The following is a 12,303-nucleotide window of genomic DNA, read 5'->3' as shown; positions in this document are numbered from 1 at the left end:
GCTCCTGGCCTGGCCCGGCCCACAGTCGCCGGGGAGTCTGTCCCAAGGCAGGACACTGGCCAGTTTGCCAAGGGCCCTGGGTGCACCTCTGGCACTGGGGGTCCAGGGAAGCCCAAGGTGGACAGGATTCAGTGCCCTCTGGGTCCCCCGCTCCATAGAGGCCTCATTCCTGAAGAAGAGTTGCCCATTTCTCAGCACTGGGTTTTCTCAAAAAGGGGATTCTTCCTGTAGCCTGCAGCGGTGCCTCCTCCCCGCTTCTCCGGTAACTCCAAAATGCAGCGACCGGCGGGTCCCTGATGGGAGGAGCTGTGCGGTGTGCCGGGGCCTGGTGTGAACGCTGGCGTCACCGCCTCAGCTCTGCGGCCGTGAGCGCGTTGTCTCTCGTGTCTGGTCTGAAACAGGAGGCGATAATGCTTGTCTGCAGGAACGGCCTGAAGAGCCCAGGGAAGAACGCCCGCACTCGCGCTCGGGCGGGAGGCGCTAGGGCTCGGCTGGAGGGAGTTCTTCGCGGCTAATTTTGTAACCATTCCAGGCCAGACCGAGAAGGAAGGAAGTGCTTGCTTCTAGTAGACATCCAGTGCACGGTCCTGAATGACGGAGTGAAGGAATCAAAGCATCTTCTCAAAAGACAACCACAGCTTCCATCTCTGCAACCCGGAAGGGGAGGGGAGGCAAGAGCTTCAGGTGCGGCCGCTCCGCTGGGAGAGCCCTTTCCCAGTTCCCCTCCACTTCCTGCCCCAGCCCCGGGGTTAACATTTTCCTCCTGGCTGTGATGTCAGCGTTTGCTCCCAGCAGAAAATCAGGAAGAAATGTAATCACTCCCTTCCACCATCCTCCCGCCCCCTCCCCTCCGCAAAGGCTGGGTAGAAAGTCCGATCTGCAGAGATCACCTGGGCGTCTGTAATGTTCTGGATATTGAGATGAAAAGAATCTTAAAGGAGCTTTTAAGAGGTAGAACGTGTAAAATATTAGGAAATGTGTGCAGATCCCCGGCCCCAGGCCCCAAGCATTCTTTTTTTCTTTTTTTTTTTAAGGATTTTATTTATTTGAGAGAGCTAGCATAAGCAGAGGGGAGGGGCAGAGGGAGAAGTAGACTCCCCGCTGAGCAGGGAGCCTGATGATGTGGGGTCCCCCGATCCCAGGACCCCAGGATCATGACCTGAGCTGAAGGCAGACACTTCACCCACTGAGCCACCAGGCGCCCCAACCGCAAGCATCCTAATTCATTGCGATTCTGAGCCCAGAAGCTGACATTTTTAGCCAGTAGATTCAGGCCACGGTTTTAAAACCCTAGTCTCTGACCAAAACATGTGCTTTATAGAGAAGAATTTCAGATCCCCAGGAATGCAGCGGTTCATGCATCGGTACCCAGACAGCCAGGGCCTGAGGCACAGGACCATGTGGCTGACCTCTGAAACTGCTCAATGGAGAGGACAGCCGCTGAGAGCGTCACCGCTCCACGGGGCTCAGGCTGGCTGAGCAGGGCTCCTGAGTGAACTCCGTCGCAGCAGGAGGTGCTTTGATTTTTTTCTCTTTTAAAATGTGCTGCACACAGAACACACAAAATGTGCACGTCCCCTTTGAGCACTACAAAACAGATTGATGCCAGACTCCCAGCGTTTGAACAAGCTCAGAGCCTGAGACCCAGCATGGTAGAGCAAGGTCAGTGTCTTCCACTTCTGCCCTCTGAGGTGTCTTACACGTGTTTAATTTTCCAAGTTTGGTCTTGAATCGGGCCTGCGCTTCCCGCTTCAGGAGGCAGCTGCATAGCCTGTGCCCCAGGAACCCTGTCCTGGTCCCCGCGGATCATGACACGCCCACAGAGACCTGCTGTACAACAACTCAAACGAAAAAGGGACAAGCCGAGAAAGCAAACGCCTCTGAAGTCTCATCATTTTCTGAGTATAGCCTTCTAATCACCTCTCCCTTGATGTCAGAGCTCTGTAGTTTGGAATTCTGAAGCCCTAGATATAAACTTATTGAAAGAGATATGCCGTGAAACACCTTTACAAGATTGTAATTCAGACTTTCCGGACTACTTAAACACTTCCCTTCCGGAACCCGTCCATTGCCCACTTACATTCGTGTGCTAAATTTTCTCTATCCCTACCTCAGACATCCTTGGCAAGAGTTTTTTGTTTCAACGTGACGTCTATTGAAGTACAGCGTATACAGAAAAGAGTACAGCTCACAAACGTGGGGCTCGGCGTATTTTCACTAAGTGAAAGAAGTAGACAGGCTCCTGTAACCACCACCAAGCTCAAAACATAGTCTCTCTCTTTTTTTTTTTTCTTTTCAGATTTTTTTTTCATTTGACAGAGAGAGAGAGAGTGGGAAAGGCAGAGGGAGAAGCAGGCTCCCCACCGATCAGGGAGACTGATGGGGGCCTCCATCCCACGGCCCTGGGATCAGGACCTGAGGCGAAAGCAGATGCTCAACCAACCGAGCCACCCAGGCACCCCTCAAAACGTAGTCTCTTGGGGGCAGCCATGGCTCAGTCAGTTGAGCGTCTGACTCTTGATTTCAGGTCAAGTCCAGTTCATGATCTCAGCGTGGTGGGTTTGAACCCCACATCGGGCTCTGCAGTCTACACAGAGTCCGCTTGTCCCTCTCCCTCTGCTCCTTCCCCTGCTCCCACCCTTTATCAGATAAATAAAATCTTAAAAATATATAGAAAGAGAGATCTATAGAGGACGCCTGGGGGCTCAGTCAGTTAAGTGCCTGCCTTCAGCTCAAGTCAGGTCACGATCTCAGCGTCGTGGGATCGAGTCCTGCATCACTCTGCCTGCTTGTGTCTCTGTCAAATAAATAAATAAAATCTTTAAATATATATATATAGATACACACAGAGAGAGAGACTCTTTAGAACCTTACGGACACCCAGGAGTCCGTCCCTCATGCCCGCGCCGGGGATGAGGACTGCCTGGATTTTGAGCTTGGCAGAAATGCAAGTTGACTGCACATATTCTGATTGTGTCTGAGATCCGCTCACATCGTCGTGTGCGGCAGTTTTCACCCATTTCTGTGTAAATAACAGTATCAAGGAACTGTAGATGCATTGTAGATGCATTTCCCTGTTGAGGGACATTTGGGTCCTTCCACACTTCCTGATACAGACATGGCTGCTGACACTCCCGTGTGGGCCTTTCACACATGTGGGTGCACGTGTCTCTCAGATCACGCATAGCGGCGAACCTGGCATCGGTGCGTGCCTGCTGCCTTCTAGAATGTTCTGCCTGTCAAGCAGCCTGTCCGCAGTGTGGAAGCAGTCCCGTTTCACCAACACGAGCTGTTGTCACAACTTCATTTTAGACATTTCTGTGGTGTAGACCGGTGTCTCCCAGATTATTGGTCTAAATATGAAAAGCAAAATAAAACAGCTCCCAGGAGGTCACAGAAAAATAACTTCTGACCTGGGCTTGGCAAACCTGTTTAAACAGGACATATAAGTCAGTTGTGCTACATTGAAGTCAAGAATTTCTCTTTCAAAATCATCATCAGGGCAGTGAAAAGGGAAGCCCCAGGAGAAGATATATATAATACAGTCGCCACACAAAAAAAGTTAATATATGCGTCCATATACGCTAAAAATTACAGATCAGTTTTTTAAAATAGTTTGACAACCCAGACTGATCAGGCACTTCCCAAAAGAAGATCCCGAGGGGGCCAGTAAGCCTGTGAAAATGTGCTCAACCATTGTCACCAAGAAGCAAATTGAAAGCACGAGAGCCCGTCTCTTAATGGGAAGAAACATCAGGAAGCAGAACCCTCTAGCAGTGCGCAGGTCAGTTCCCCTGGCTGTCCCAGGGCAAGCTAGAGGTCAGAAGCCCTCCAAAGACACAGCCACCTCCCGCTTCTTCGGTCCTGGGGTTACATACACTCAAGACTCGGCTTTAACACGTCACCCAGGCAAACGGGGAGCGGCAATGACAGAGTGTGGGGCCTCGGCTGGGTTTCTCCTCCCGACCTAGGACGTCTGCCTCTGCAGATCTTCAAGGAAGACTGCTTGTGCGGCCTCCCACCTCGTCCTGCCCCGCAGCTCCGAGCTGGTCTTCCCAGAGTGGGATTGTTCTTTTAATCACCTAGAATGCCTGGGATTTACCCAGCGCCTGCCTTCTGAGGAGCTCAAAGTCATTTGCAGATCCTGCTGGTAAAACGGCTGCCCCGTGGTCAGGCTCTCTGCTAAATTACTTCTGTGCTAAGAGGCAGTTTTCACTGCAGCTCCTCGACAGTCCCAGAGACCTGGGGCGCCTTTATGAGCAGGCTCTGTGCTGGCTGGAGCCCCAGGAGGAAGGCACTGTTCGTCCACGCTCTGCGGGGTTATCCAGGAGGGATAACGATCTCCACAATCACGGGAGCGTGGCGATCCACGTGGGCTGCCGCACGTGCAGACCCAGCCCACGCATCTGCTCACTGCTCACGCCTGGGCAGGGGGAAACTGAGGCAGGGCTGGTCCCAGGTGAATTCAGGGAGGCTGGATGCAGAGAAGAGGCGAGTGTGTTTCAGTTGGGGACCGGGAGAGTGAAGCAGATGGGGAGAAGCCCAGGACCCCAAAAGTAAGTTAGGACTCAGCTGCGTATTTTCTCCCTCTCAGCAAGGGATCCCATGGCTTCCCTGCCAATGCGTCTCCCAAGCAGCCCACCGTTCAGACAGGCCCCACGCAGGCAGGGCCTCGGGTTCCCTTCTCCGGACCCCTCCCTTCCAGAGCCAACCCTCTGGGGAAGGTGGAAGCCACGGGCAGAGAGACATGTCCCTGGGGGATACCCCCCTGAGCAGGGAGCAAGGAGGGGGCAGCCCCAAGAGTTTGGGCCCAGAGAAGCAGGGCAGGCATTGGTGAGTCAGGAAAAGGAAGCATTCTTTTGTGCAGTTTCCCTCTGCTGGTGACCAAGAAGCTCCTTGTGGTGAGAGAAAATGTGGGATCTCTTCCTGCCCCCTCCCACCTGGCCTTTTATCTCCCAAGAAGCTGCCAGCAACCGCTCCAGCTTGCTGAACCCTGGGGCACCCAGACCCACTCCAGACCCCCCGAAATGCTGCAGGGAAGAAGCCTGGAAAAAATGCATCTCAGACAAGCCCCCCCCCACCCCCAGCAGAGCCTGGCTTTCTGTCTCAATGTCCTTGGGTTAATTTGAAGAGGAGAGGGAGGGACACCAGCTAAGCCTGAGCTGAATCAATCTTGTCATTTATTGTCCCCGATCCCCCAGAGCCATCAGCTGGGGCAAGACCTCTGCAGCACCCCACACAGCTCAGCCCAACCTCTTGGTTTGCTGAGTCACCGGGGAAGGAGCACCCCAGGCTGACAGCCACATTGTGGCTCACCTCCACCACCCCCACCCCGTGCCCTCCCAGGACCAGGAGAAGTGTTTGAGAGGTGGCACATTTAGCTTTCTTTAGGCAGAAACTTCTAGAGCTGGGGCGCCTGGGTGGCTCAGTGGGTTAAAGCCTGTGCCTTCTGCTCAGGTCATGATCCCAGCGTCCTGGGATCGAGCCCCGCATTGGGCTCTCTGCTCAGCAGGGAGCCTGCTTCCCCCTCTCTCTCTGCCTGCCTCTCTGCCTGCTTGTGATCTCTGTCTGTCAAATAAATAAATAAAATTTTTTAAAAATTTAAAAAAAAAAGAAAGAAAATTCCAGTGCCCCAGGGCAGGCAAAACCTCCCCGTCAGCTAAAAAGAGGAGGTGCAGCCACAGGGCCTTTCCTGGGGGCCTGGCCACCCAGCCACCCAGCCGCTGACAGGACACAGGAGCCCCAAACACAGGGCCTCCTTCCGGCCGCGCGCCCGTGCAGGAGTATCCGGTCGCCGGTTAGCTCGCTGGGCCGCCATCCGCAGCTCCTAGGACAGGGACTTCCACCCCAGCCGAGGTCACGAGGGCCGAGGAGGCCGAGGCTGGGTTGGATGACCCTCCAGGCCCGACCGAGTCTGGGCGGTAGCCACCCCCCCCTGCATCCTGTGGGCCCCCGGCCGGTGGTGGCGGCGTCCTGGAGAAGACAGAATCCCGGAAGTCGGGACCAGTCTGGAGCACTGCCCCAAGGCCGTGTCCCTCCCGCTCCAGAGGCGCCTCGGGGCTCCCTCACTTACCCCCGAGGCCTGGGGTCCGACTCTGCGTCAGCTCCTGTCCCCCAGGTCAGCTCTGTTATGCCTGATGTGGCCTGAAGCGCGGCGGGGAGCGCGGAGAAGGAGCAGAGCCCAAGCTCGGCCACCGGTGGCGTCTCCACCCGAGGAGGCCCAACCCAGCTCGCCGTTTGCGGAGGCACCGGCACCGCAGGGCCCCCCACCACCCCGGGGTGCCTGAGGGGCTCCGTCAGCTAAGTGGCTCCCTTCGGCTCGGGTCCTGACCCCAGGGTCACTCTTTCTCTCATAAATACGTACATACATACATACATACGTAAAATCTTTTGTTAAGATTTTACTTATTTTTTTGACTGAGAGGGAGAGTACAGCGGGGAGAGCGGCAGAGGGAGGGGAGAAGCGGCGCCCCGCTGAGCAGGGGGCTCGTTCCCAGGACGCCTGGATCATGACCTGAGCTGAAGGCCGTTGCTTAGCCGAGTGAGCCACCCAGGCGCCCCATAAATAAAATCTTTAAAGAAAATAAAAGGATTGCGGGGCCGCTAAAGGAGCTCTAGGAAGGGAACGTCACCAAGGCGTCCACAGCCCCCTCGGGGCCTGCCTGGACCGAGTCACGGCTCCTCGAACACTGAGGCTTCCCATGGGGACCAGAAGACCCTCCGGCTGGCCCCTCTCCAGACCGATCTGCCTCTGTGTTTCTCAGCGTAGGGCTGGGGTCTGGGCCCTGGGCTGCCGAACGGGAGCACCCGGCCTCCCCGCAACAGCCCCCCCGCCCCCCGCCAGCCACTCCACTGCGTCCGGCTCCCGGGCTCATAGCATTCCAGGAACGCTCTCCTCCTAGGGGCTCAGAGCTTGTGGGATGCTTCCATTCACACTCCAAACGGCTCAGCTAAGTGGCAGCCTGGGAAGCGCACTGGGAAAAGACACGACTACTCACTGCCTTCCCAGAACTGGCATGGCAGGTGGGTTCGGCGTCCCGCAGGCCTGAGCAAGCGACCTCGGCTTGTCCTGGGCCACGGCTTCCTGGACATCCCTGCGCTCAGCCAGGCTGGTCTTCACCACCACTGGCCACAGCTGGGGGCCATGTGTGATGTCCTTGGAGCTCTGTGTTTCCACGCACTCATCTGCTCTCTACCCTGGCCTGTTTCGGGTCAAAGCCCCCAGGCCAGAATCAGATTGCTCTCTCGCCCTGGCACTGCCTACCCAGCATCTCCGGTGGCCACCCTTGGAGCCCGCCACCATCTCCCACCCCACATCCAGGTCCCCCTCCCGCTGCCGGCTGTGTTCTGCGCTTCCTCCCTGAGCTCTGTGTGGCCCGTTTCCAAGTGCAGGCCCACAGGCAGGCTGCTCACGAGGAGAAACCCTCCCTTCTGGGCTGGCACGTCATGGGGTCAACCTTCGTGAACCAGTGTGGTTGATATACCCAGACTCGGGCACTCCCTGGGCCTTGAGGCAACTCACCCCACTTCTGACTGCCAGAAATTTCCCCCTCTGTTATACATAAACCAGTCCCCTGCTAACCCCCGTGTCAGCCCCCAGGGCCCCACAAGAGTCCCAAAGCCACCTTCCCAGGAGAGCCTTTCAGAAATGGTGACATCCGCCACCCCCCCACCCTTCCCCCACCATGGTTTTGATTCCCTTCGCCACATGGGTTCTATCTCCAGTCGGTCCATCCCTCTATCCTCAAAGCCAGGAACTGGGGATATGAGCCAGGGATTAATTGCACAGAGTAAGCTTCCGAAAGTCACGGGGGCCACTGGAAGGTCTGAGCTTAAAAATAATTTCCCTTCTCTGCAAAGTCCAGGCATTTAGTCCAAATGGGCAGAGTCAGGAGAGGGCCAGGCCAGCAGGGGACAGGGAGCAGCCACAGCCCAGATGGCCATCCCGGAAGAGCAAGCTGCTGTCCCCAGCCTGAGATGCAATACGGCCACTGATCTTTTCTCCTAGAGGTAAGGGAGCTGCTGCTGGGGGCCTTGCAAGGGGCCTGGAGGGAAACACAGCCTCGCCCCCTTGCCCCATCTCCAGACCTCTCCAGGTTTTGGAGAGGGCCCCTCTTCCTCACTCTGCAACTTCCCATCAGTATTTAACACCACCTTCTGGTGCTGAGCAGTGTGCCAGGCACTTTCCTGGAGCTCTTCTCATGAATTTTTAAACCTGTGTTTTTATTTTCTCATAGCAGAAGCCATATATATACACCCCTGGGTTTTGCGTTTTTTGTTTTTTTTTTAAAGAAAAGATTACAGAGAGTTGTGCCCGAGAAGGAAGCGGGGTGCCTCTCCTCTCTCCCCAGCAATCCGCAGTTTAGTGGCAGGCAGAAAAGAAAGTTTATTTTCCTCTCTCTGTCAGCTGACTGTGCCCCGGAAGGAAGACGATGCTCCCTGTTTGCATGGAGGCTTGGTGGGTAGAGGAGAGCCCGCTGCCCAGGAGGGGACCTCCAAGCCTTCCAAGTTTCGTCTTGAGGTGGCAGGGAGGGGCACCTGGGTGGCTCAGTCGTTAAGTGTCTGCCTTCAGCTCAGGTCATGATCCCGGGGTCCTGGGTTCGAGCCCCACATTGGGCTCTCTGCTCAGCGGGAAGCCTGCTTCTCCCTCTCCCTCTCTCCCTGCTGGTGTTCCCTCTCTCGCTGTGTCTCTCTGTCAAATAAATAAAATCTTTTTAAAAAAAAGGCTGCAGGGAACGGTGATTCCCTGCCCACCCCAGTGAAGACAGCCAGAACTTCCAAGGGCGTGAGCAGCTCTCCGGGGTCCCAGGGCACCTTGCAGGCGGACCCAGGACCTTCTGTGCACACCCTCATCCCGCTGAGTATTCTTATGGCTGGGGACATACAGGTGAGGTTGCTGGTGGCCACGTCCTCAGCAGCGTTTAACCTGGTGTTAACTTGGTGCACACCTTTCAACTCAGTGTGCTTGGAGGGCCCCTAAAGTCCGTGGGTGGCTCTCCGGTCTCTAGGCGGGTTCGTCCGTTCCGGGGAGAGTCATCCGCAGCCAGAGCCAGCACCACCTGCTGCTCCAGGGCTTAGCCGGGGACCCCAGCCTGGGGCACACCTGGGCACCCGCAAACCTGAAAAATGGTTTCAGTCTCTGGAAAAGGAAAGTAAATCAGTGCTGATGAGAGGCAGCATATGGGGCGGGGGAGGGGGACAAAGCCCAGCCTGACAGTGGCAGGCTGAGCTCGAATCCCGGTCGGCGGGGACCAGCCAATACCGCGGGCCCGCCTGGTGTCCTCCTCTGTAAAGTGTTCTCGTCCTTCGGCCAGGTCGTTTTTTTAAAGATTGATTTATTTATTAGAGGGACAGCGTGCAGGTGAGCGAGGGCACGGGGAGGAGCAGAGGGAGAGAATCCTCAAGCACACGGCCCCGGCGCGGGGCCCGATGCCGGCACCCTGAGATCCGGACCTGAGCCGAAACCAGGAGTCGGCCGCTCACCCGGCTGAGCCACCCAGGGGGCCCTAGCCCGGTTCCTTAGTGCCGGGCACACAGCAAGCATTCGACGGACATTCGCGGCCTGTTGATTCACGTTCTGGTCGCGGAGACGCGGCCACAGGTTTATGCCACCGGAGCTCGGGGACACGGGGACTCGCAGCCTCTTGGAGGTGTGGAGACGAAAGCACAGGGAGGACGGGTGACCTTCGCAAGGCCGCTCTTCAATTCCCTCTCTAGTTCAGAGGGCTTCAGTTCTTTATTATGAAATACCTGAGCTACGGGGAGCACGCTCTCGTGCACTCTTGTACTCAGCACATAGGAGCCTCTTGCCATCTGTCGCTGCTGAATTTGTTAAGAGTTAAAACGTCGAGCTAAGTCTCCTCTGACCTCCTCTCCCCTGTGGGACTCACCCGCTCCTCTGAGGCTGGGGGGCGTCCTTCCCCGAGCCCGCTCGCGTCGCCGTGTGAGCTTGTCTTGCCAAAGTGGCCCGGTCAACACCCCACCATCCCAGTTGGCGTCTCCCCGCTCAGTAAGCCTTCGAGTATTTCCCGCGCAGACACCCCCAGGTCTGGTCCTTCCCCCCAGCCGCCGTGCAACCGTCCATCAGATGAACAGGTCGTTCGTGAACGACCATAATGTGCCGTAGACTGTCTATTCATTCTTCTGACAGACAGCAACTCCAGGGTCACAGTTTCACCCGCGGTGCTAAGTGAACACCTTCACGCCTGCCTGCTCCTGCCGGCTCGTGTGGGTCTCCCAGGACACAGGTCCCCCAGGGCAGTGGCTGGGCGGCAGGGGACGAGCCCCCCAGATATGAGTAAGGAAGCGTTCTCAGCGCTCCAGCCAGAACCAGCTCTTCCCAGTTGTCTGCCGGGCGGGCACGCAGTGGCATCCCCCTGTGGTCCAGTGGTTAAATGCTGGCCAGCACCTGCGGCTTGCCAGGGGCCAGGCATCATTACCAATGGACAGAGCAAGGACCAGAAACCCTGTCTCCTGAGCCCACATAGGACACTCTAGACTGACCATCTCTACCCTGGCAACCTGTATCACCTCCCAGCTCTGATCTACGTAATGGGATCTTTATATCCCTCCGCCCCCCACCCCTGCCACAATGCCACTGGGCCGTGAGCCCCTCACCGGTGTCACGATTTGTTGTAGCTCTAGATCTGTGCTGTCCGACACAGCAACTGGCAGCCACGTGTGGCTCCCGAGGACTTAAAATGTGGCTGTTCTTTTTTTTTTTTTTTTTTTTTAAGTAGACTCCACGCTTGGCATGGATCCCAGCACGGGGCTTGAACTCATGGCCCCGAGATCAAGACCTGAGCTGAGATCAAGGGTCGGATGCTTAAGCGACTGAGCCACCCAGGTGTCCCCGAAATGTGACTGCTCTGAACGGAGACGCACTCTAAGTGTTAAATACATTCCAGCTTTGGAAGACCGAGTACAGAAAGAGAGTAAAGCCCCTGATTAGTAGTTTGTGGATCGCTGGCGCGGTGAGAGGGTCGTTTTCTGATAAACCGGCTTAAGTGAAATGGGTCCTTCAGACAGATGTCGCCTGTGTCTCTTTTACTGCTCCTGAGAAGGCGCTGGGAGACCTGCAGATGGCAGCTCTGCTGTAAATGAGCTGTCGGGGTGTCCGAGAGAGGGGCCAGCCCTCCGCGCTGCCGGCCAGCCCTCCTGCGGGCGCCCAGGCGAGGCTGAGGAATGAGTGCACCGAATCAGATACTGTCTGTAGCCAAGCCCCCAGGTGCTCACACGGTGCAGAGGCTGGGTCCTTCCCTGAGAGCGCTCCCTTACCCCCTGCCCCTCCTGCCCCCGGGAAGAGCGGAGCGGGCCCCAGGAGACCCCACTGCCTGGGTGAGCAGCCTGGGCTCCGCTGGGCCAGTCTCCCCCAAGCAGCCGGGCCATGTGACAGCCCTACCCTGCTGGCACTGTTCCCAAGCCCACAGGAGGCCAGGACCACACTGTGGAGGGTTGCAAGCCAGCTGCTCTGCCTGCCCAAGACCTCACGGAAGAAGAATGCCCCTAGGCCCGGTGCCCAGGCCCTGCCCTCCATGGGGCCACTTTGATGCCCTGAAAAGGTTAACTTTGAAGCTGCCGGTGGAGGGACAGAGCCAGGGGGTCTTGAACAAAGAGCCCCACGGCTTCCAGCTCTGGGTTCCCTGCAGTTACCCCCGAGCGACACGGGGCCTGCTCTGAATTGTCAGGGATTCCCCCTCCTTCCAAAGATGTGCAGAAACCTCACCTATCTGGAATCTTTGGGAAGAAATCTATGTCCCTTGAACTTTCAGGGGACTGCCTGCTACCCCGGTGGACACAGTGCTCACACATATTTTAATGGTTTTACGTGGGAGATATTTACCAAGGACATTGATCCTTTTCTCTATGACAAATGGTGACCATTAGGTCCAAGGCTGGAAAGCTGAATGGCGACACCCTCAGGCCCCATGAGCATGGAAGTCTGTCCTTCTGCTGTCCCCAGTGGCCACATTTTCTGGGCCCCAGTCTGCTTTCCAGAGTTCTCCGCTCTCCTCCTCTGCTGCCAGAGTCTCCATCAGCTCCTGCTGTATCGGGCCGGCCGCCGGCCACGTCCTTCCCTGACCTCACTCTGTCCCCCAGCCCGTCTAGATCCCCGTTGATGTGACCCTGACCCCGCTGAGCTGGAAAAGCCGAACTTACTCACGTGCGTGTAAACTAGGGCCTGGACCTCACCTCTGGCCCCTGCGTGGTCTTCGGCACAGGGCTTTGGGGTGCGGGCGGGCGAGGGCCCCAGATGTGCCCGCAAACGTGCGGCCTTACTGTCCTCACCAGCGCACACTGGTG

This window comes from Mustela putorius, unplaced genomic scaffold, assembly GCF_011764305.1.
Source record: "Mustela putorius furo isolate JIRA1106 unplaced genomic scaffold, ASM1176430v1.1 tig00000174_pilon_pilon_pilon, whole genome shotgun sequence".
Lineage (NCBI taxonomy): Eukaryota > Metazoa > Chordata > Mammalia > Carnivora > Mustelidae > Mustela > Mustela putorius.
Note: the sequence above shows the minus strand (reverse complement) of the source record.